We start from the raw sequence: 26252 nt of genomic DNA, 5'->3' as shown, positions 1-26252 counted from the left end.
TATCCTAATGCAAAGATGGGCCATAATAAAGTCTAATTTTTTATTAAAATTATTTAAAAACTGAAAAAATAATTAAAAAACACAAGAAAGGTTCTGTATACTTGTTTACAGGTCAGTCTGTAAATCTTTTAAATAGTTAGCATATAACTAAGTCTGTAATGTTGGATGTCAGTGACAGTGAATATATGACATTTTATACACTAGAATTGAATTTATAAGATTGACTTCAGTGTTTGTGCAACCCCAACAGTAAATTATTGGTAATCTTGGTTCATTAGGTATTTATGTAAAACATATCCATTTTTGGCAATACCAAGATTTGATCTTGCACTGTTTTTCTATGTTGTTTTATGTAATATATTAGTGAACTTAGGGCCAGATAACAAGTTGAGCCCTAAATATTGCTTACGCTAAAGCGATATTTGCTCTCAATTGCGTAATACCTCATGTTCGCATTGCACGCAATAAATTAGCACTCTACTTGTAATCTAGCCCTTAGTTGGTATTGGTCTCCCTTTAAAATGTACTTCTAATGATCTGATAATAGTCTTATATTAATCTATTGAATATATTGTTTATAATAACAGTACTTTGTCTCACACCTTATTTATGATTTATGCTATATACAATGTTTGTGCATTTAACTGGTATTAGATTCACTTTACCTATGTACTTATAATAATCTTGTAGTAATTGGTGAATAATTTGTTTAGCAATAACACGTTGTCTTGTGCTTTATTTATCAATTGTTTGTATCTAGTATTACCGGGGGAGGCGGGGAGGGAAAAAGAAAATAATCAAACTGGAGTAGACATTTATGTATATGTCTAGTTGTTATGTCTCATTACACTGAGTTAGTATCATTAATTCACATATGTTGTGCTGTTAGTCCCCTTTGAATACAGTGAGAGTTTGGCTATAATGTTATATTAAACTATATCATATCACAGTTATAGAGTATACAAAACCCTCTTTAGAATAACAGTTAAATATTGTTCCACACACTCTCTGATGTTTGATATAGCAGTTATTTACTGTTCTCTAAGATGTTTTTTTTTTTCATTTTTAATATGTATATAGCACTTGTACTGTTTTCATTATGAGCATAAATTTAAATACTGGTTACTGATGTTATTGTTTTAGTCATAAATGCTTAAAATATGCTTGCCGTTCTATTTTGGCTTTTTTTTTTTAAAGGGACAGTCCAGTCCACAAAAAACTTTCATGTTTTAAATAGGGCATGCAATTTTTTTTTTTTTTTACTTTTTTATTTTTATTAAGCATCAGGGGTATTTAACAAAACATAAGATCAATCCAACAAAAGCAAAGAAAATACATAAGAAAAGAAAAAACCCTGCAAGCATAACCAGCCCTTAAAACACCAGGGCCACATCATAAATAGACAGTAATAAAATCATGGGTTATTACAGTTAGGTGAATTATTCAACTATATTCTTTGAACATACCACCTGATGCTGCTTTTTCTTGGTTTTTTCCCCTTTCCCCTCCCCCCTTCCTCTAATCTTCCCCAGATTTTATATCAATTGTTATAATGATCTTACATCAATAAATCTTACATAGCATCCTTCCAGTGTGTAGGGAAGAAAGAGAAAAAAAAAAAAAAAAAAAAAAAAAAAAAGAAGGAAAAAAAAGAAATTAAAAAGTTGGTAGCCCTTTATTGGCTGCGGGGAGTTTACCAAACTCCCAGAAGAACCAATTCCGTATCTCTGAATGGATAGATCAGGTGATCAATCTCGCTAGGAGGTAAGATTTTAATGAAATTTGACCATTTGGAGAAAAAACTTCTTACATCCTGGTCGTTCTGTAAGTTAGTGTCTAATTGTTCCATAATACACTGTTTCTTCAAACAGTTTTTTATCTCTACAATGCTCGGGACTGCTCTCGAGTTCCACTTCTTCAAAATTAAATACCTCATTGCTAGGATTACCAAAACTACGAGTTTAAATTTCTCCTGGGGAAGGCCTAAGTCCCCCGTGGGGAAAACTATATTTGCAGGGGATAGCTTCAGTGGAGTGATGCCCATCAGGTTGGTAAGCCAGTATTGCGCTTTTAGCCAGCAATTCCTGATTGTTGGGCAATACCAGAACATATGAATGAGATTTGCCGAAGGGTATGAGCATTTTGGGCATTTGTTAAAACTACGACTTCGACATTTAACTCCCTTCTCTGGCGAGAAGTACGTCATATGTAATAGCTTAACATGTGCCTCCCGCCAAGTGGCAGAAAATGTGGCACTCGAGATTGCTTGTATTGATGAGGTTACTACAGGAAGGACCACTGAGTTTTCCGGGAGAGTTGCTATCCATTTAGTCTGAATTTTTTCTACTATTTCTGGGCCTTTAGAGGAAGTCAATTTTTGGTATATATATGAAATTGATGACCGGCCATTTTTAACTAATAATATCCAGTTCTCAAGTATACCCAGAGACCAATCCCATCCAAAATCATTTACTAATTTAAGTGCAAGGTGTCTTGCTTGAAGATAAGCAAAGAAGTTTTTATTAGAAAGCTGAAAATTCTCTTTAATAGAATCAAAGGTTTTGATACATTTTCTAGGAAAATCAAGTAATTGAGCAATATTTACTAAACCCAGAATTTCCCAGTTAGAGAAAAGAGCCGATTGTATCCCAGCCTGAAATTGAGGGTTATTTAAGAGAGGTAAAAAGCGTGAAACCCTAAATTGAATATGCAGTATAGAACATATCTTTCTCCACATCTGGATTGGGTTATAGATGGACTTCATTTTTTTTATTTCTGGTGGAATTATATTGTTATTACAATGTAGTATCGCTATTAAAGAATATGGGTAAACTATGTTATTTTCAAGATCAAGACTTGTAATGTAATTAGCGCCTGTTAACCAATCTACCACCACTCTAGCCTGGAAGACTATATTATATAATCGAATATCTGGTAGCGAAAGACCCCCGTATTCTGTAGAAAGCATTAATTTAGAAAGAGAGATCCTAGGTTTTTTACTTTGCCATATAAAAGAGCGAAGAGCCGAGTTAAAGGAAAGAATATCTTTTGTTTTCAAGATGAGTGGAGTATTCTGAAGTACATACAAAATTTTGGGGAGAAGAGACATTTTATAAAGAGCAATACGTCCTGACAAGGAGAGAGGGAGATTCTGCCAGTTATTGAAAGCTTGCTTAACTCTATTAAGTACCGGGGGGATATTTAGATCATACCAATCATTAGGGTTAGGGGAAATCCAGATGCCTAGATATTTAAAAGCATCTGGGACTATAGAGAATGGAATAGCTACATAAGAGTCCTTTGTGTGTTTAAGCCAACATAACTCAGATTTTAAAATGTTCACTTTATAACCAGAAAAAGAGCTAAACTGATCTATAATGTCAAGAAGTTTTGGTATGTTTCTGGCTGTATTTGAGATATAAATCAGGACATCGTCTGCGTAGAGTGCAATTTGCAATTCTTTTTCCTTAATTTTGATCCCTTCAAGTTGATGACGAATTTGGATAGCAAGGGGTTCGATGGCCAAATCAAAAAGTAACGGGGAGAGAGGACACCCCTGCCTGGTTCCTCTTTCTAATCTTATATCTTGTGTTAAACCATCATTAACCATGATTCTCGTGGATGTATTACTATATAAGTTATTAAATAAACGCAGGAAATTACCTCTAAGTCCGAACTGCTGTAGCGCGAAACTTAAATGATCATGGTGTACTGAGTCGAACGCTTTTTCAGCGTCGATAGATATAATTGCCATATCAGGGGTGTCCTCTCCCCCCGTCCCCCCAACCTCAAGCCTCTTGAAATGTTCTATTAGCGTAAATACTTCCCTTATTTTAGCTGATGAGTTTCGGTTCGACAAGAAACCAACTTGGTCTTTATGGATGATAGTTGAAATCAGTGGTTGGAGTCTATGCGCTAGGATAGATGTCAAAAGTTTATAGTCCGTGTTTAATAGTGCAATAGGTCTATATGACTCCTTTTTACTTGGGTCTTTCCCCTGTTTTAAGATGAGGGTTGTATATGACGCAACAAATTCTTTAGTTGGTGAATTACCAGAAATATAGATGTCATTAAAAAGTGAAGTTTGGTGGCTTATTATTTCGGGTGCTAATATTTTGTAAAACTCATTCGGGAGTGCATCCGGTCCCGGAGCTTTATTGGAGGACAGCCTTTGAATCGAGGTTGAAATTTCTGCTTCAGTAAAGGGAGATTGCAATGATTGAAGCAGATCAGGCGCCAAGGATGGGAAAACTAGCTTATCCCAGAAATTCTCTCTCTGGAGTATATTAGAAACCTTAGAAGTATATAAAGATTCATAGTATTCTGCGAATACTCCACGAATTTCCTCGGGGGAATTAAGGTTTTTGCTGCCATTTATGATAGATTTTATTATGCGAGAACCTTTTTCAATCTTAACCAGGTTAGCCAAAAGCTTCCCTGTTTTGTTACCATAATGATATAGTTTGGCCTGTAGCCTAAGGTCTCTCTGGGTAGTTTTATAAAGAAGAAGAGAATCCCTCTCCGCTAGTGCTGAATTATATCTAGTCCAGTTTTCTAAAGTTTTATTTAAGATGTAACGGTTATATGCGTTTGTAACGGCCCTTAAGACTTCATTTTCCCTCCTTTTAATTTTCTTGGACCTGAATATGGAATATGCTAATATTTCCCCACGAAGGACCGCCTTTGCAGTTTCCCAAAATAGGGCAGGTTTGGAAGTATGTTGTTGATTAAACAGTGCAAATTCTTGAAATCTGGAAATAAGCCAGTTTTTAAATTTTAAATCTGAAGTTAAATATCGTGGAAATACAAAGCTACCATTCCTGTACCCTGAGGAATTTAAGTGGAACTCGAGAGTAATCGGAGCGTGATCCGATATTGTTATAGGTAAAATCTTGGTGGACACTTTCATTTTACATGTTTTTTCATCTGCTAGAAAAAGGTCGATTCTCGAGAGAGTTTTATGCGCTCTCGAGTGGCACGTATAATCTCTATTGTCAGGATTTTGGAGTCTCCAAATATCACAAAGTTTTAGGTTACGAAACAGCCTAATGAATAGTTTGGACTCCAAGTTATCTCGTTTTGTTTTAATTGGAATAGAATTCTGTCTAAGCCTATCCAACGGGTATTGAGGAGCCATGTTAAAATCGCCTCCGAGTATCAGATACCCTTCTGTAAATGAAAGGAGTTTATTTTGCAAATTTTCCCAAAAGGGAAGATTAAAAACATTGGGGGCATATACGTTACATAATGTAAATAATGTATTTAAAATCTTGATTTTTATCAATAGGTATCTTCCTTCCTGGTCTGTGGCTAGTTGTTTTACCTCATAGGGGAGTTTCTTCCCAATGAGGATTGCTACCCCACCCTTCCTTTGTGTAGTAGAAGAAAAAAAGACTTCCCTAACCCAGGAAGATCTAAGTTTTAAAACTTCCTCTGGTTTTAGGTGAGTTTCCTGTAGGAAAGCTACATCGGTGTTTATCTTTTTTAGTTGGGCAAGTATGGCTTTCCGTTTGATGGGAGAGGTGAGGCCTCCAATATTCCAGGAGGTCATTTTTAAATTACTCCCCGCTGCCATTTTGATTTAAAATGATAAAGGGCTACAACACAAAAAAAAAAAAAAAAAAAAAAAAAAAAAGGGAAGGATGGGAGGGATGGAGAATGATTTTAACCCTATAACCTCTTGAGGGGCAGGTAGCATGGGAAGACTTACCCTTGCTTCCCAGCCCCATCCCGTTGCTGTCTGCTTGTACATTGGACTCACTCTAAGTGAGTATCTCTGTTTGGGTGATTAACTTTACTCAGTTTTTGTCTTGTGAGAAAGATTCAGCATAGAATTTAGCTGCTTCTCGTGCTGTATCAAAGAGGTGTGTATGACCATCAAGTGAGAGTTTCAACCTTGCTGGGTATAGCAGGGTTGCTTGCACCCCTTTCTTAATGAAGTTAGTGCAATGTGGAGCAATTTCCCTTCGTTTTGTGGCTGTGCCTATAGAATAGTCCTGAAACAGGTAGATTTTGGCCTCATTTAGAAAAATAGGTTGCTGTTTGCGAAAAGCCTGGAGTAATAACATCTTGTGTTGAAAGTTTAAAAATTTGACAATAATGGGTCTAGGCCGGGTGTTGTTTCTATGTGTGTTGAGTTGGCCTACCCTGTGTACTCTTTCTATAATTATAGACGAGTGAAGTTCTGATAGTTGTAATAGCCTGGGGAGTGTGACCTTAACTAACTTCTCCAAGTCTTCGTGTTGCCCTTCCTCAGGAACCCCTGTGATCCTGAGGTTGTTCCTTCTCGATCTATCCTCTAGATCATCAATTTTATTTTGCATTCTTGATAGATAGTTATTTGTAGATTCAAAATTAGTTTTATAGTTAATGGTCAGATCTTCCAGATCTGAAATTCTTTGTTCGGCTTCAGATAATCTGGAAGCGAACTGTTTTACCTCAGTAGATAGGGAAGCAATGTCTTGTCTAATTTCTTTTTCTAATAAGTCAAATTTAGGAGATAACTAATGAGTGAATATCTATTTGTTCTGAGGTGCCTGAGGCAGAAGTGAGAGGTATTTGTATATCAGCAGAGGTTTCTAGGACAGTTTTATTCCTCTTTTCTTTTTGTCTCCCCGTCATGGCCAAAGGAGGGGTTTTAGGGTGCCCGTGTAAAAATCTATCCATAAATAGTGGGGTGATATAAAAATTACTATGTAGGATTGTCCAATTAGTGAAGTGGGTTGTGGTTAGAAAGTGCTGTGATTATAGATTAATTGAAGGGGGTAAAAAGTACCCAGTGGAAGTGAGTGAGTCTGAGAAATTTGAATTCAATGTGAGGTTCAAGGGGTGATATTACCCATTTGTGTCATAAGACGGTGAAAGTGAGAAAAAAAAAAAAAAAAAAAAACATATGTGAGGTGAAAAAAAAAGGTGGGGAAGAGGGAGGAGGAAAAAAAAAAAAAAAAAAAAAAAATTAAGAAGGGGATTCCAGCAAAAAATAAAAGATTATAGAAATTTTCCTTTAGGCAGTGACAGGGGGAATACACTGATTTCAAGAGACCTGTATGTCTATGAGAAGAAACAGCAGAGAGATTTAATTTCTGCAAACTCAGGTAGATTCCAAGTTTAGAAACATAAAGGATTCCTGGGTGCACAGGCAATTATTCTACTTTCCAGGAGATAAATAGGCTTGGAAAGTTATCCAAGTATACACAGTTACAAGAATTACTGGCTAGGTCCAAGGTGTGTCAAAGAAAAAAAAGGGGAATTTCAACTTAATTCAGTTGAAGCTTCTGATCTGAAATATTTCAGTCACACCTTCATCTATCACCCAGGAAGAATTGGTTAGCTTATAAATTCTAGGGGGGGAAGGGTGATACTTAAATGAAATGAGATAATACGGTTATCAAATTAACCTCCTTCAATTGAAGTAGTGTATGTGTACAGCTAGAAAAATAGAGACATTGTGAGTTTTAAACAAAACAAAATATCTTAGAGTGTAGTCTCTTAGCCTCCTAAAAAGGGGGGGGGGGCTTTATTGGGAAAGTATAAAATTGTGGGGGCTTCTGTACAGTTACTGTCCCCCTCCCTTTTTTCCCACTTTCCCCCCTTCCTTCCCTCTACCCTTCTTCCCCTTCCTCCCCTTCCTCCCTTCTCCTTTAACTCTGTGAGTTCCCCGCAACAAGCAACCTACTTAGTTTAAACAGTATCAGTGCTTCAACCTGTATTCTATTGTTAGTGATGTACAAAATGCGACTTTGTTAACAACTTGCATAAACAGCTTTCTATAGTAGCCTCAGGTTGTAGAAAAATATCTCTTGTTATTAGCTAAAACAAGGAAATTAAATAATACGATTGTCTAAGTAAGCTCTTTCAGTTGCAACAATATGTCTGTACAATTAGAAAAGTAGAGGTATTGCAGTTTTAAACAATATATCTTAGAGTGTAATCTCTTAACCTCACTTTATGATCAGTTTATATAACCAATTTTCTCTAATAGCCTCAAGTTATAGAAGGGTATCTCTTGTTATTAAATAAAACAGAGTATGATTAAACCAAAATGACATGTGATATTTAGTGGTGTCCTCTATAATGAGAGAGATAATCTGAAAAAAAAAAAAAAAAAAAAAAGTTCTAATTGTACACTTTGCTTAGTCACAATAGTACCCAGTGTAGACTATTTTATATGCAAAGTTCTGTGCTATTGTCCCGTGTTTTAAATTTGGTAAGTTCCAGGGGATTCCAGCCTTGACCCCTTTTGCAGGTACCCAGAGGGTATTGTCCGCCCAGCTAATTCAGCAGAAGGAGGGAAGAGAAATAGAACCAACATTCACTGTCTGTATACGTTACCAGCTCTCTTGGTGGCCGTCCCCAGCTGTGTTGTGTCTCTTTCCACCTTTTTAACCTTCTCCGTGCACTCCGAACCAGGCAGAGAGCAAGGGAAGGGGGTCTAACAGGGATTACCAGCGGTCCAGGAGGAACAAAGAGTGAAATCTGAAAGTTCTGTATAACGATTCCTTTGGAAACAGCTGAAGTGGGGTCTTCCCCAGGGTTTTTTTACACAAACAGCTCTGCAGATTTACCCGGTACCTACCCCTCACGCAGCACCGGTGGGAGGGGGGTTTTGGGTGGCCTTGTCAAATGGCCGTGGTTGCTGTTAAACTTTAGCCAGGAGTTGTGCCCGTGATTGATGAAGAATCACAGATGAGCCTGAGGGGAAAAAAAAAACCTTTGCCGGTCTGAACAGCTCCTATCCCTCTCGCAGATTCAGTGGGAGGGAGCTTTGTGAGCGTTGTTAGAGCGACCCGGTGGCCCACAGCGCAAGTAACTTGGCAGTGCTGCAGCAGGTAAGGTCTTTCTTGTAAGCCGGGCAGCCAGGAGCAGGTGGGCACAGGATACAAAGCGACCTGGGAAAGAGGAATCCCTCGCAGGGGTGCAGACAGCGATATTCAACCGAGCAGAAGAGGGTAAAAGTTTTTCTTACCAGCTGGATTACCGACAGGCAGGTGCAGACAGGATTCAAGCCTGTTTAAAGAAGATACGTCCCCCGCACGGATGCATATGCCAGTACAGGGCACAGGTAACTTCTGTGGGTCCAGGTTTAGTAATTCCCCGGGCGGGCTTTGTCGACCAGCTTTCTCTTAGCTCTGCTGGGTAAGTTATTTCTCCTGTCTACTGCCCTTATAGTATCGGGGTAATTGTTCTTCTTAGTGAGTATGTTGGTTCGCTGCTGTGTCCCGGAGATGGTCTTTGTATAACAGCACAGGATGTCTACCTGTTGTAGAGTTAAATACAAGTAAGAGTGAGCCTTTCGAAGACAGTCAAATGTAGCTTTAAAGTGCGATATTGTGGCACTTATGGAGGTTCTGGCAGCGACAAATTCAGCTGTTCAAGCCTCCCTTGGTCTGTGGGTTTGGGCGCGAATCTCTCGCCAACAGCTTGGGGGAAGGTGAATCAGAGCAGGTGCGATACGTGACCACACACCTGAACTCCTCCTCCAGATCCTCCAGAGGGCATGCAATTTTAAACAACTTCCCAAATTACTTTTATCACCAATTTTGCTTTGTTTTCTTGGTATTCTTAGTTGAAAGCTAAAACTAGGAGGTTCATATGCTAATTTCTTAGACCTTGAAGACTGCCTCTAATCTGAATACATTTTGACCACTAGAGGACATTAGTTCACATGTTTCATATAGATAACATTGAGCTAATGCATGTAAAGTGACCTAGGACTGAGCACTGATTGGCTAAACTGCATGTCTGTCAAAATAACTGAAATAAGGGGGCAGTCAGCAGAAGCTTAGATACAATATAATTACAGAGGTAAAACGTGTATTATTATAACTGTGTTGGTTATGCAAAACTGGGGAATGGGTAATAAAGGGATTATCTTTCTTTTTAAACAACAAAAATTCTGGTGTTGACTGTCCCTTTAAATCCTAAAATAGAATGGCGAAACATGTTAAATGGATAGTCTAGTCAAAATTTAACTTGCATGATTGAGATACAGCATGTACTTTTAATACACTTTTAAATTCACTTCTATTTTCAAATGTGCTTTGTTCTCTTAGTATCCCTTGTTGGAAAAGAATACCCACATATCCTACACTAGTGGGAGCTAGCTTCTGATTGACGCCTGCACACATTTGTCTTTTGTGATTGGCTAACTAGATGCGTTCAGCTAGCTGCCAGTAGAGCAATGCTGTTCCTTCCGCAAAGGATAACAACACAGTGAAAAGATTTGATAATAGAAGTAAATTGGGAAGTTGTTTAAAACTATATGTTCTATCGGAATCATGAAAGAAAATGTTGGGGCTTTCTGTCCCTTTAAGGGACAGTGGTGGGGTACTTTGAAATATCTCTAAATCTGTTTTTTTATTTTTTTATTTGCCGAACGTCTTTGTGTTAATTCAGAAACAATAACCACATGGGCAGTTAAAATTGCATACATATGTAACAGCATTTCTAAGCCTGTACAAGGGAGAGAGAGGGATAGAATTATATTTAATATCGGGTTATGGTCCAGTACCTACAATACTGAAATACATAGAAACAATTAAGCATTTGACTAGTATAGTTGAGGTTAGATATAGTAGATAATATTTTTTGCCACATATAGCATAAAGGATGAAATTAATAGTAAGAGACTTTTTGTTTGCTTGTTTTTAATCTCATTTATATGCTTAAAATGCTATTTTCAGTCTACAAAATGCATTTTTAAATTTAAAAAAAACCTATCAAATTAGTGTCTTGTATGTCAAATACAAAAAAGACAATGGCTTAGGTTGAAGCTGTGCTTAATTTGTACAAGCCCTGCACAGGGCAAATCTGGGTATCAGGTGACCTCAACTAGCAACAAATCACGTAATTGATATATGGTAAACTGCAGACCCTAAGCTTCAGGCTAATGATGTGAATCTGCATCTGTAAAGGCACATCTCTGGGTAGCCACTCCGGAAAATGAGTTGAGTGGCTTCTGGAAGGTCATGCATACAGTGGGAACAAGATAACACAAACACTTAGTAATACCAGGGAATGGAAGAGAGGGGAAGGAAGCTTTGTCTAAATGTGCAAATTATAAATGTATTTTTTTACGGCATACAATGTTTGTTTCCATTTCCACATTTACTTTAAAGAACAATCTGTGGTCATTTTTATTAAGATAAAATTGGCCGCACTGTGTCTGTCACTTTATCAGTGTGTCACTATGATCTTTTTCTAGTCTGACCCTGCTCTTTTTCTTTTTCCCTTAACAGGATGTCTGCCCTCTCCTTGTACAGTCTACTTGCAATAGCAGGTCAGTTAGAAAGTGTGTGTGTTGTGTATGTCTGAGTGTGCGTGTTTATGAAGTGGGGGAAGCGGGGTTGTTTATAGTGGGAGGGATATCTGCAGATACAGGAAACCACAAAAGATGTTGTGTTACAAATACAAATTAATTAATTCTAGAATACAAATGCACTAGACGCAGTGCTTGACGAATATGTTCAAAAATTAAGAGCCCGTAAGAATATTTAGGAGCCAGGCATATTTTTAGGAGCCAGACAGTTGGATTTGTATATAGATATATGGAGAATAACCTAAAAAGTTAGGAGCCAGGGGTAAAATTCTAGGAGCCAGTGGCTGGGTTTGTCGAGCCCTGCACTAGAGTATATTACATTTCTGCAAACTTTAGCAAATAAGCTACATAAAATAACAAAGGAAAATTGGTATATCTCAATTCACAGATTTTTTTATACCAGTGTAAATACAGCCAAAAAGTAAATATGCTATGGCTCCCATTCCAACTATGGATGTCACCTAGCTAAAATTTATCAGCATAACTGGAAATTTCAACTCCCAGATAAATGTATATATTAAAGAATACATTTAGAAATAAAAGCCATGTAATGGTGAAACGTTCCTAAGTGAGTTGGAATCTAATTATAAACAAATTTTCCCAACTTACGCTAAATTATTATTATGCAAATGTATGCTAATTGCTATAGATGGTATTTGTGATGCCCAGAGTTAATCAACCCTACACCAGTCACTTGTTTGGCACAGAAGGGGTTAACATACCCTTTCCCACTTAAAGGGATAGTATAGTCAAAATTAAACTTTTATGATTCAGATAGAGCATGCAATTTTCTAATTTACTCCTATTATCACATTTTCTTTGTTCTCTTGATATATTTATTTTAAAAAGCTGGAATGTAAGCTTAGGAGCAGGCCCAGTTTTGGTTCAGCACCTGGATAGCGTTTGCTGATTAGTGTCTAAATGTAGCCATCCAATCAGCAAGCGCTACCCAGGTTCTGAACCAAAAATGGGCTGGCTCCTAGACTTACTTTCCAGCTTTTTTTTAAATAAAGATACCAAGAGAACAAAAAAAAATTAATAGGAGTAAATTAGAAAGTTGCTTAAAATTGAATCATGGACGTTTATTTTTGACTAGACTATCCCTTTAACCAATTTGTCACAGTCAGGCAAGCCTGTGAGTTAGTGCAGTGGGTGCAAGGGTTAACAAACACACGCTAGTCTGTTCTAGACCTTGAAAAAAGGCCAAAAAATTCAGTTTAATCCCACCCACAGTAAGCTATCTCTAGGTTGCCACCACATACAATGGATTAGATGGGAAATCTTAAGGAAAACCCAGGCTAACAAATTAAAATCCCAGAAAACAATTTAGCAAAAATGTAGCTAAAGAAAAACTCTATTATCACCAGTCTCTTTCAGTAACTTGGTTCACATATTAGACAAAGACAAAACTTAATAAAGGAATATTTATTATGAGCAAAAAAAGGAGTCGCAGTGCATTGTTATAAGAAAAAGATGTTAACAAATAAAATTACACACAGCAAACAGTTTTAAAGAAAATAAAAAGGAGACATAGCAGAACCTATACTTTTACCAGAATATTGTCTTCTGCTTTCAGGGAAATGGAATAGAGAACAGTCAAAATATGCTACAATAGGCAGCCTCCCATGTAAAATGATAAAATTATATTATTGAAATAAAAGTTATGTACGCTTAACTTTAATATCAAATTTCTTGACCAAACCTTGTTTCAGAGTGGGCCAGGGAAGTACCCACTACTCTCTTTTATGACTCTGAATCCCTGGCTGGGATTATAGAAAACTTATAACTGTTGTTATGTATATTCAGTACATACACACATATAAGCAATCCTCTTGTGACATCATGAGGATAGGTTTGATACCAAATATGGAATGGTTGGCATATTTCTATCATCCGGTGTCAAAAATGTTATAAAAGCATGTTTCCAGATATACTAGTGTCACCTCTGATTGACCTGGCCTTGCTGGAGACACTATTTTTGTCACTATCTTTGCAATCTTTGGACAATAAAAATTACTGTAGTGCAGAGGCTTAATTAACCCCCCCCCTGTATCCTGTTGAACCAGGTACAGATTATAAAACCAGTGGTTCCATAAGTCTGATTCTTTTAGACATTTCTGATACAGGGTTGTGAATAGCAGAGAAGAAAAGCAAAGAAAATGTAACCCCTGACATGCTAAAACCATGAGGCCTTCATGAAAGTATTATTTTCCAAGAAAGGGGGCAACCTTAATTTCAATCCATTAGAATGTTTGTGGCAAAACCTTATATGTCTGCTCTGGTAACTTTGGTCTTCCTTTCAAAGCCATTCTAATCTATCAGAAGAGCTGGCATTTAAATTTGTTAAACCATTCAAATTGCTTAAAGGGTAGGGATTGGCGAATGTTTTGCAACATTCAAAAAATGAAACAAATTTTAACACATTAGTTCGTTTGAATTTTGAATGTTTGCACATCATTCTAACATTCGTTTAATGTAATAGTAGTTGTAATGCTATCTTTAAATGTAATATTCAATTTTTTTTCTAATTTAAATATTGCATCATTTGAATCAAATTATGCAAAATTCGAATTAGAAAAATTTGAATCAATATATTTGTAATAATATTTCTAATGCTCTCTTTAAATGTAATATTAGAATTATGCAAGGTTTGAAACAGAAAAATTTGAATCAATACATTTGTATCTATTATTTATAAATTTACTAAATTCCCTACTACATGAACTATTGAATGTTACATTTGAAATTTTGAATGTGGATATTCGAACTAATAATAATTTAAAAAAAGGAAAGTAACATTCAAAAATTGGAACTAACATTTGATTACTAAATGTTAATGGATTTTTATTCTTATCAGCATTCGATTGTCAAAAACGAATGTCCACAGGACTATTCATTCTACCAAGTGAATTACACTTCCACCACATTCGCCCATTTCTATTAAAGGGATATGAAACCCATTTTTTTTTTTTTTGATGATTCAGATAGAGCATACAATTTTAAACAACTTTTCAAGCAAATTAGATAAAAGAATTAAAATGGAACGTTGTTTAAAATAGCATATTCTGTCTGAGTTATGAAAGAAAAATGTTGGGTTTCAGGTTTCTTTTATGATATAACGGTAAAAAAGAAAAAACTGAAAAGATACAGGCATATTGTAGTTTACTCAAGATTGTGCAAGGATTTTCATATAAAAATATATGCAGGCAAAGCAAACATAAATCAAGGTAAAAAATTAATTGTGCATTGAGCAATGTTAAAGCACAATACTGCTAAGTTTTTTGTGATCCACTAATCTAGGCCATAATGTAAAGAAATGTCTGTGAGGACATTAAACACAAATTATATGCTGCATGATAATGTACCTGAGGTTTTTTTTTTTTCTTTGAAGGAGCGCAAAAAATATCAGACTGGAAAAAGCCTATACCAGCTTTACTTCAGTGGCATAGGGGCTGATTAACTGGCATGCAGAGCGATTTGGTTGGGAGTGAGCCAGATGAGGGTAAATAAGCCCTGATGTAAATACTTTAAGAATTGCATTTTTCTATTTATTTTTTAAATAAAAAGCTGTGTTCATGTGGCTTCTGGCAACAGGGGATCAATGAAGCTTTTATACTGCACTCCAGCTATCTGTACTCCCCCCTCTTTTCTCTCATCCCCCATTCCCCCTTCTCCCACTTTTCTCTCTCCCCCCTCTGATTTCACCGCTCTGTTCTCTCTCCCCCATTCTCTCTTTTCTCCCCTCCCTCAGTTCTTTCTCCCCTTCTTTTCTCTTTCTCCCCATTCTGTTTTTTCCCTCTCTCTGTTTTCTTTTCTCCTCTGTTCTCTCCCCCTCCTCTCTCTTTCTCGTTTCTCTCTCTCACTCCTCTCTCCGTCTCTCTTTCAGTTTACACTCTCTTCTCTCTGTTTCTTTTCCCCACCTTTTTCTCTCTCGCAACCCCTTGTTTTCTCTCCCCCTCTGTGTTATCTCTCTCTTCCTCTGTTATCTCTTTCTCCTTATATTATCTATCCCTCCCCTATTTTATCTCCCTCCCTATCTTTTCTCCCTCCCTGTGTTAGCTCTTTTTCTGTAATCTGTCCCTCTGTAATCTCTCCCTGTTATCTGTAATCTCTTTTTCTAGTCTCTCATCCTTCCTTTGTTGTCTCTCGCCCTCCCTCTGTTATCTCTCCCCCTCTCTCTATTATCTCTCCCACCCTCTGTTCTCTTTCTCCCCCTCTGTATTCTCTCTCTCACAGCCCCTCTGTGTTTTCTCCCTCTCCCCTCTATATTTTCTTTCCTTCCCTCTGTTATCTCTCCCCAACCTTATGTTATCTCTCTGTCTCCCACTCTCTGTTATCTCTCAAGCTCACCCTCTTTTATATCTCCCTCCCACTGTCTGTTATATCTCTCTCCCTTCTACCCTCTGTTATCCCTCCCCTCCCTCTGTTATCAACCCCTACCTCTGTTATCTCTCTTGCCCTCTACTATCGCTCTCCCACCCTTTTATCTCTACCTTCCACCCTCTTATCTCACCCTTCCGCCCTCTGTTTTATCTCTCCCCCTCCTACCCTCTGTTATCCATCCCCTCCCTCACTTGTCCATGCCCCTACCTCTGTTATCTCTCTTGCCCTCTGTTATCTCTCTCTCAGCCTTTTATCTCTCCTTATGTAATCTCTTTGTAATCTTTCCCTTTGTAATCTCTCCCTCTGTTATTTCTTCCCTTCCCTCTGTTATGTCTCCCTTATTGTTGTCTCTCATCCTTCCTCTGTTATCTCTCCCTCTCCTGCTATTATATCTCTATCTCTCCCACCCTCTGTCTCTTTCTCCGCTCTGTTTTTTTTCTCTTGCTCTTACACCCCCTCTGTGTTTTCTGTCTCTCCCACTCTGTAATTATCTTTCCCACCCCCTCTGTGTTTTCTCCCTATCCCCTCCATCTTTTATCTCTCTCCACCTCTTGTTTTCTCTCTCTACCACCCCTCTCCCGCTAACCCTCTATTAAATATTCCTCTTTCTCTGTTATCTCTCTCTCTATCCCCCCTCTATTATTTCTCTCCCGCTCACACCCACCCTCTGCCTCTGCTATCTCCCCCTCCCTGTGTTATCTCTCTCCTGCATCTGTTATCTCTCTCATGCCTCTGTTATCTCTCCCACCCTCTTCCCTCTCTCTCCCCTTCTGTTTCCATTCTTTCCTACTTTGTGTATGTGAGAGTGTGACAGTGTGTGTAGTTTTGTGTGTGAGAGAGTGAGTGAGAGTGTGTATGTGAGAGTGTGACAGTGCGTGTGTTTATGTGTTTGTGTGTGTGAGAGAGTAAGAGTGTATATGTGAGAGTGTGACAGTGTGTGTGTTAATGTGTGTGCAAGAGAGTGTGTGTGTGAGAGAGTGACAGTTTGTGTGTTTATGTGTGTGTGAGAGAGAGTGAGAGAGAGTGTGACAGTGCGTGTGTTTATGTGTGTGTGAGAGAGAGTGAGAGTGTGTATGAGTGAATGTGTTTATGTGTGTCTGAGAGAGTGTGTGTGTGAGAGAAAGAGTGTGTATGTGAGAGTGTGACAGTGAGTGTGATTATGTGTGAGAGTGTGTATGTGAGAGTGTGACAGTGTGAATGTTTATGTGTGTGTGAGAGTGTGTGTGAGAGAGAAAGTGCATATGTGAGAGTGTGACAGTGTGTGTGTTTATGTGTGTGTAACAGAGAGTGTGTGTGAGAGTGAGAGTGTGTATGTGAGAGTGTAACAGTGAGTGTGATTATGTGTGAGAGTGTGAGTGTTTATGTGTGTGTGAGAGTGTGTGTGTGTGAGAGAGAAAGTGTGTATGTGAGAGAGTGACAGTGTGTGTGTTTATGTGTGTGTAAGAGAGAGTGTGTGTATTTATGTGTGTGTAAGAGAGAGTGTGTGTGAGAGAGTGAGTGTGTTTATGTGTGTGTGAGAGAGTGTGTGTGTGAGAGAGAGAGTATGTATGTGAGAGTGTGACAGTGCGCGTGTTTATGTGTGTGTGAGAGAGTGAGTGTGTTTATGTGTGTGTGAGAGAGAGTGAGAGAGAGTGTGACAGTGCGTGTGTTTATGTGTGTGTGAGAGAGAGTGAGAGTGTGTATGAGTGAATGTGTTTATGTGTGTCTGAGAGAGTGTGTGTGTGAGAGAAAGAGTGTGTATGTGAGAGTGTGACAGTGAGTGTGATTATGTGTGAGAGTGTGTATGTGAGAGTGTGACAGTGTGAATGTTTATGTGTGTGTGAGAGTGTGTGTGAGAGAGAAAGTGCATATGTGAGAGTGTGACAGTGTGTGTGTTTATGTGTGTGTAACAGAGAGTGTGTGTGAGAGTGAGAGTGTGTATGTGAGAGTGTAACAGTGAGTGTGATTATGTGTGAGAGTGTGAGTGTTTATGTGTGTGTGAGAGTGTGTGTGTGTGAGAGAGAAAGTGTGTATGTGAGAGAGTGACAGTGTGTGTGTTTATGTGTGTGTAAGAGAGAGTGTGTGTATTTATGTGTGTGTAAGAGAGAGTGTGTGTGAGAGAGTGAGTGTGTTTATGTGTGTGTGAGAGAGTGTGTGTGTGAGAGAGAGAGTATGTATGTGAGAGTGTGACAGTGCGCGTGTTTATGTGTGTGTGAGAGAGTGAGTGTGTTTATGTGTGTGTGAGAGAGTGTGTGTGTGAGAGAGAGAGTATGTATGTGAGAGTGTGACAGTGCGCGTGTTTATGTGTGTGTGAGAGAGTGAGAGTGTGTATGTGAGAGTGTGACAGTGCGTGTGTTTATGTGTGTATGTGAGAGTGTGTTATACTGTGTATTTATTAAAAATATTTCACATTCCAATTTTCTGCAGTGTTTTAATTATGCATTTGCTGATTATACAGTTTTACTGTATTTAATGTTCCTTTAACTGGTAACAACATAAATCCTCGCTAAAGTGTATAAAAATGCTGATTTTACAACTAGTGCTACCAATGGATTGTCATATAATCTTTAGCAGGTTTACTTTTAATGTGGGGCTCTGCACCTCCTCTAGTGTACAGACTAAATGTAAGAACCACCTGCATTTACTGGAAATTAGAGGTTAAGGGTCAATTGCAGGAAAAAAACACCACATGTATCTTATATAGGTAAATGGAAAAATAAATAAATACTTAGCAAAGCAAAATAGGAGAGACAAATGCATTAAACAGAGGACTGTTTCCTGTCTTGTTATCGTCTGCTGCTTATTACACTGAAGTGTAAGCATCCGGATGGCTATGTCACAAACACTGAGCTCAGTGTTACGGAGAAATGAATAACCTTTTGTACAGAAATACACACAGATTAAAGGGACACTGAACCCAAATTTTTTCTTTTGTGGTTCAGATAGAGCATGCAATTTTAAGCGACTTTCTAATTTACTCCTATTATTAATTTTTCTTCATTCTCTTGCTATCTTTATTTGAAAAAGAAGGCATCTAAGCTTTTTTTTTGGTTTAGAACTCTAGACAGCACTTTTCTATTGGTGGATTAATTTATACACCAATCAGCAGGAACAACCCAGGTTGTTCACCAAAAATAGCCCGGCATCTAAACTTACATTCTTGCATTTCAAATAAAGATATCAAGAAAATGAAGAAAATTTGATAATAGGAGTAAATTAGAAAGTTGCTTAAAATTTCATGCTCTATCTGAATCACGAAAGAAAAAATTTGGGTTCAGTGTCCCTTAAAGGGCCAGATTATGAGTGGAGCGCAAATGTTTGCGCGCAAGCAATATCGGGTTTTCGCGATAGTTTGCGTACAGCTTAAATTGCGTTGGTATTACATGTTGAAATTAAACACAATCGCTTGAGTGCAATTGCGATTTACGCTAATATGATTACCATGTCCTCAGAGCTCTGCTTAACTGTTTTATCGAAACAAAAAATGTCACAAAACACATAAAAAATACATTAGAAAGTAAAGTTACACTCCTAATAACACCATCAATTAAAAATGATTACAAATATTGCACACAAAAGTTATAAGGGCTCAAAGATATAAGACCTCAGGTGTTAGAAAAAAAAGGCAGGCAAAGGGCTTTAACATTGAGATACATACATAAACATGTCTAAATATATGTGTACATATGTATTTATATATGTATTATACAGACATATATACAGTATATATATATATATATATATATATATATATATATATATATATATATATATATATATACACACACACACATATAAACACATAAATAAATATGTATACATATTTAGACATATATATAAGTGCATTCGAGCCCTGTGCAGTTAAGTAGATGAAAACATGTAAGAGTATATTTATGCAATATTCATATTTAATAAAGTATTATACTGTGTATTTACTGTAAACATTTCACATTCCAATGTTCTGCATCTAGCAAAATAGGTTTAAAGTATTTATAAAGATATATTCCTCTATATATCTGTATATATCTATACCTATATATAATCATATATGTATAGATATATTTTGCACCAAAATACCATCAGATATATGTGTATATATAGAAATATGTATTTATGAATAAATAGAACATATACTGTTATATGAAGAACACTGGAATGGGAAATATTTACATTTTCATGTCTGATTAGCGCACATGAAAATATATTTCGGGGTTTCATGAGAGTGTTGTGCTAGGTTTTTCCCCCCACTTTTTTCTCCTTTGACTATGAAGGAATACAGTCTACATCTGATACTTTGGGGCTTGGTCAGGAGTCTGAAAATTGGCACAATGTTATTAAAAAATAAGCAAAACTATACATTGTTGCAAAAACACTCCCAGATGGCTATATTAATGGATCATCTACAAAATATTTATGCAAAGAACAATCTAGTGTACAACGTCTCTTTAAAAAATCTACATGTGATTTGCCTCTATAACTCACAGAAAAAAAGCCAGGCTGTTGGTTGCAACTATGTTAAAGTTTTGTGGGTGGTTTGTTTACTCACCTTAAAAGTGAGGGGACCGTCAAGCACTTGGAGGTTTCACCCTCACCCAGGCCTAGAGGTAAGAAAGGAGTGCTGCGGGCTAGGGCGCGTGCTGCCAGGCAGCATGCTAGGCAGGCTAAGGACTTGAGTGTGTCGCAGCTAGGGGCCATGTTGATATGCTCGCGGGGCAGAGTGATGGAGGCTGCTTAATGGGGTAACAGCATGTTCCAGAAGCGAGTGTGCAGAGGCAGTCAGTGGAGTCCTTGGAACAAGTTAGGCTGCTGCATGTGGCTGATCATGGAATGGCTTCCGCAAAGGTTTATGGAGCCTCCAATTCCTGATTCCTCAAAGGTTTTAATTATGTATTTACTGTAAATATTTTACATTCCAATGTTTTTCACATAGTAGAATATGTGCTATGTATTTATAAATAGATATTCCTATATATAATCATGTATATATTGATAGACATATATAGTGCCAAAATCTCATCAGATATATGTAGAAATATTTATTTATGAATAAATAGAACATATCTTCTATGTGAAGAACATTGGAATGTGAAATATTACATTTTTGTATGGTTGGCACACTTGAGAATATGCGATCGCATTTGCACGCATGTCGATTGTCTTTTACACTTCTATTGGGGAATACTGTACATGTGATATATGAAATTCTGCTTTTTTTTTTTTTAATATGTTTATTTATTGTACATCACAAAGTAAACAAAAATGCAATACAATTTCTTATGAGTTCAAACGATACATCAGTATAAAGGTTGTACAGGTTATACAACATGATATTATGACAGTTTCTACTTCTTGTATTTCAGTATTTGTATCAGAACATTCATTGTTAGCTTAAAGAACGATACTCTGTGATAAACCCTTTTTTATCTCTTGAATTATCTACTCTACAACATAAATATGTAAACTTCTGTGTTCTTTCTTAACTTAAAATGTGCTCATCTATGATCAGTTGTTATTTTGTATCGATGACGCCACCTACCTTCGACAGCAGCATCATCAGTTGTCGAATATGGTATCCCTCTCCCTAGGGCGCCCACCAGCCAGTCTAACATAGTAACATAGTAGATAAGGTTGAAAAAAGACTGAAGTCCATTGAGTTCAACCTATAGAAATCTAAAATACTTACAAAAAGCTCCAGTTAAGTTTAAATAACCCCACTAAAAGGTGACCCATTTAATACTAGCAATCATATCCATGAATTTTGTTTATATACAAAAATGTATCCAGACTATTTTTAAATGTATCTAGGGTATTGGCATTCACTACCTCCTTTGGTAATGAGTTCCACAATTTTTTTGCTCTTACATTGAAAAAACATTTCCTTTGCAGGGGATCAAATCTCCTTTCCTCCAACCTTAAATTGTGACCTCTTGTCAGAAACAATTTTCTTGGAATAAACAGAGCTTCAGCCATCTCTGAATATGGGCCTTAAATATATTTATATAAAGTAATCATGTCACCTCTCAAGCTCCTTTTTTTCTAAAGAAAACAAACCCAGTTTGGCTAGCCTCTTCTCTTAGGTTAATTTCTCCAATCCAATTATTAGCTTTGTGGCCCTTCTCTGAACTTTTTCTAGTTCTGCAATATCTTTTTTTTGCGATCGGTCCCCAGAACTGCACTCCATACTCAAAGTGAGGTCGTACCAGGGCTTCATATAGTGACAGAATTATGCTGTCCACCCTTGAATCAATGCCTCTTTTAATACATGCTAGTATCTTATTAGCCTTTGAAGCCGCTGCCCTGCATTGTGCACCAATCTTTAGCTTGTTATCTATTACTACTCCCAAATCCCTTTCCTTTTCTGTTTGGCTAAGTCTTGTTCCATTTAAAAAATACGTTACCTGCTTATTTTTACTTTCAAAATGTAGAACCTTGCATTTTTCCGTATTAAATCTCATTTTCCATTTACTTGCCAATACTTTAAATTTTTGCAGATCCCTTTGTAATGAAAGTTCATCCTGCTCTGACCTAATGACCTTACTTAATTTAGTATCATCTGCAAAAATACAGGTCGCTATTTAATCCTTGCTCCAAGTCATTTATAAAAATATTAAAAAGAACAAGGCCCAGTACTGATCCCTGGGGGACTCCACTGATTACATTTGTCCAATCTGAGTATGATCCATTTACTACTACTCGTTGCTCCCTATCTTTTATCCAGTTATTTATCCTTGAGCTAACATTTTCAGTTATTCCCAATCCCTTAATTGTGTGCATTAATCTCTCATGTGGCACTGTATCAAATGCCTTTGCAAAATCTAAGTATATCACATCAACTGATTCCCCTTTATCTATATTTTTACTCACTTCCTCATAGAATCTAATTTGATTAGTTTGACATGATCTATTTCTCCTAAAACCATGCTGATTAGAACTCATAATCTTGTTTACACGAATATGCTCATCAATATAATCCCTTATAATCCCTTCAAATATCTTCCCCACTATTGATGTCAGACTAACTGGTCTATAGCTTCCTGGATCATCCCTGCTTCCCTTTTTGAAGAGTGGCACCACATCAGCTTCACGCCAATCCTGGGGACCATGTCTGAGGATAATGAGTCTTGAAAAATTAAGAGTAGGGGTTTGTCTATAACAGTGCTAAATTCCCTTAACACCCTTGGGTGTATTCCATCTGAGCCTGGAGATTTATTTACCTTAATATTTTCCAGTTTTTCCTGATATCCTCTAAACATAACCCAGTTAATGGTATGGAGTGGCATGTTCTATTATGTTCAAAAGTATCATTCAATGGTTCTTCTCTTGTGTATACTGAAGAAAAAAACTGGTTTAGTACCTCAGTCTTCTCCCTGTAATTTATCATGCTATTCTCCATGCATTTTAATGTACCTATATTATCCTTCTTAGATTTTTTGCTATTTATGTACTTAAAGAACCTTTTAGGGTTAGATTTAGAATCCTTTGCAATTAATTTTTAATTTTCAATTTTGGCTAATTTGATTGCTTTTTTTGTTACATTCCTTCGAAATATTGTATGTTGAGTCTGTACTATTTTCTTTGAATAATTTAAATGCCCTATGTTTTTTCCTAATTTCTCTTAACACATTTTTATTTATTCACAACGGCTTTGATTTTTTTTTTTTTATAACCATATGGTATTTGTCTATATGTATATTTATTTAACAAAGTTTTAAATATTATCCATTTATCCTCTGTATTTTTATTAGAGAATACATTGGCATCTATTTATCAAGCCGTCAACCGCAAATACGCTGGAATTCCGCAGCGTAACTGTGGCGAGCCTGATTCCAATTATTTATCAAACCCTACAGACCGGCAAAAGTAGAATTTTGTGACGTAACATACGATCCGCCGGTCAAAGTCCGACACAGATCGATGCTTACGTCATTACAGTTGTTCCGAATGCAAATTCGGCACTATCTGACTACTTTTGCAAGTTACATTTTTTTTACCAGGTACGCTCGCCACTATTCCGGCCCAGCGTACCTGGTTTTCAATCCGCCCCCCTGGAGGCGGCGGATGCCATAGGAATCAATGGGAGTCTGAAAGCAGCGAAAGCTTATGTTTGCTGCTGCCCAATTTCCCATTGATTCCTAAGGGAGAATAAAGTTACGTTTACACCTAACACCCTAACATATACCTCGAGTCTAAACACCCCTAATCTGCCGCCCCCTACACCGCCGCCACCTACATTATGTTATTAACCCCTAATCTGCTGCCCTGACACCGCCGACACCTACATTATACTTATTAACCCCTAATCTGCCCCCCCTACACCGCCGCCACCTACATTATGTTATTAACCCCTAATCTGCCACCACCTACACCACCGCCACCTAGATTATGTTATTAACCCCTAATCTGACCCCCCTACACTGCCGCCACTTACATAACACTTATTAACCCCTAATCTGCCGTCCCCAATGTCGCCGCCACTATATTAAATTTATTAACTTCTAAACCTAAGTCTAACCCTAACACCCCCTAACTTAAATCTAATTTAAATAAATATAAATAAAATTCCTATTATTAACTACATTATTCCTATTTAAAACTAAATACTTACCTAATAGTTACATTGTAGCTAGCTTAGGGTTTATTTTTATTTTACAGGCAAGTTTGTATTTATTTTAACTATGTAGAATAGTTATTAAATAGTTATTAACTATTTAATAACTACCTAGCTAAAATAAAAACAAAAGTACCTGTAAAATAAAACCTAACCTAAGTTACAATTACACCTAACACTACACTATAATTAAATAAATTATCTAAATTAAATACAATTAACTAAATTAAATTCAATAACCTAAATTAAATTAAATTAAGTACAAAAACAAACAAACACTAAATTACAGAAAATAATAAACAAATTACAGAAAATAATAAACTAATTGCACCTAATCTAATAGCCCTATCAAAATAAAAAAGCCCCCCAAAATAAAAAAAAACCCTAGCCTAAACTAAACTACCAGCAGCCCTTAAAAGGGCCTTTTGCGGGGCATTGCCCCAAAGTAATCAGCTCTTTTACCTGTAAAAAAAAATACAAACAACCCCCCAACAGTAAAACCCACCACCCACACAACCAACCCCCCCCAAAAAAATACTAACTAAAAAAACCTAAGCTCCCCATTTCCCTGAAACGGGCATTTGGATGGGCATGGCCCTTAAAAGGGCAGTTAGCTCTTTTGCAGCCCAAAGCCCTAACCTAAAAATAAAACCCACCCAATACACCCTTAAAAAAAACCTAACACTAACCCCCTGAAGATCGACTTACCGGGAGATGCCTTCATCCAGGCCGGGCAGAAGTGGTCCTCCAGATGGGCAGAAGTCTTCATCCAAGCCGGGCAGAAGTGGTCCTCCAGACGGGCAGAAGTCTTCATCCAGATGGCATCTTCTATCTTCTATCTTCATCCATCCAGCGCAGAGCAGCTCCATCTTCAAGACATCCGATGCGGAGCATCCTCTTCGGCTGACTACCCGACGAATGAAGGTTCCTTTAAGTGATGTCATCCAAGATGGCGTCCCTTAGATTCCGATTGGCTGATAGAATTCTATCAGCCAATCGGAATTAAGGTAGAAAAAAATCCTATTGGCTTCAACCCTGATTGGAACAGCCAATAGGATTGAGCTCGCATTCTATTGGCTGTTCCAATCAGCCAATAGGATTGAAGTTCAATCCTATTGGCTGATAGCATCAGCCAATAGGATTTTTTCTACCTTAATTCCGATTGGCTGATAGAATTCTATCAGCCAATCGGAATCTAAGGGACGCCATCTTGGATGACATCACTTAAAGGAACCTTCATTCATCGGGTAGTCGTCGGTCGAAGAGGATGCTCCGCGTCGGATGTCTTGAAGATGGACCCGCTCTGCGCCGGATGGATGAAGATAGAAGATGCCGTCTGGAGGACCACTTCTGCCCGGCTTGGATGAAGAGTTCTGCCGTCTGGAGGACCACTTCTGCCCGGATTGGGTGAAGACTTCTGCCTGTCTGGAGGACCACTTCTGCCCGGCTTGGATGAAGACGTCTCCCGGTAAGTCGATCTTCAGGGGGTTAGTGTTTGGTTTTTTTAAGGGTGTATTGGGTGGGTTTTATTTTTAGGTTAGGGCTTTGGGCTGCAAAAGAGCTAACTGCCTTTTTAAGGGCAATGGCCATCCAAATGCCCTTTTCAGGGCAATGGGGAGCTTAGTTTTTTTTAGCTAGTATTGTTTTTGGGGGGTTGGTTGTGTAGGTGGTGGGTTTTATTGTTGGGGGGGTTGTTTGTATTTTTTTTTTTTACAGGTAAAAAGAGCTGATTACTTTGGGGCAATGCCCCGCAAAAGGCCCTTTTAAGGGCTATTGGTAGTTTAGTTTAGGCTACGTTTTTTTTTTTTTTTATTATTTATTTTGATAGGGCTATTAGATTAGGTGTAATTAGTTTACATTTCTGTAATTTGTTTATTATTTTCTGTAATTTAGTGCAGGTTTTTTTTGTACTTTAGATAATTTAATTTAGGTTATTGTATTTAATTTAGTTAATTGTATTTAATT

Source organism: Bombina bombina, chromosome 6, assembly GCF_027579735.1.
Source record: "Bombina bombina isolate aBomBom1 chromosome 6, aBomBom1.pri, whole genome shotgun sequence".
NCBI lineage: Eukaryota > Metazoa > Chordata > Amphibia > Anura > Bombinatoridae > Bombina > Bombina bombina.
Note: the sequence above shows the minus strand (reverse complement) of the source record.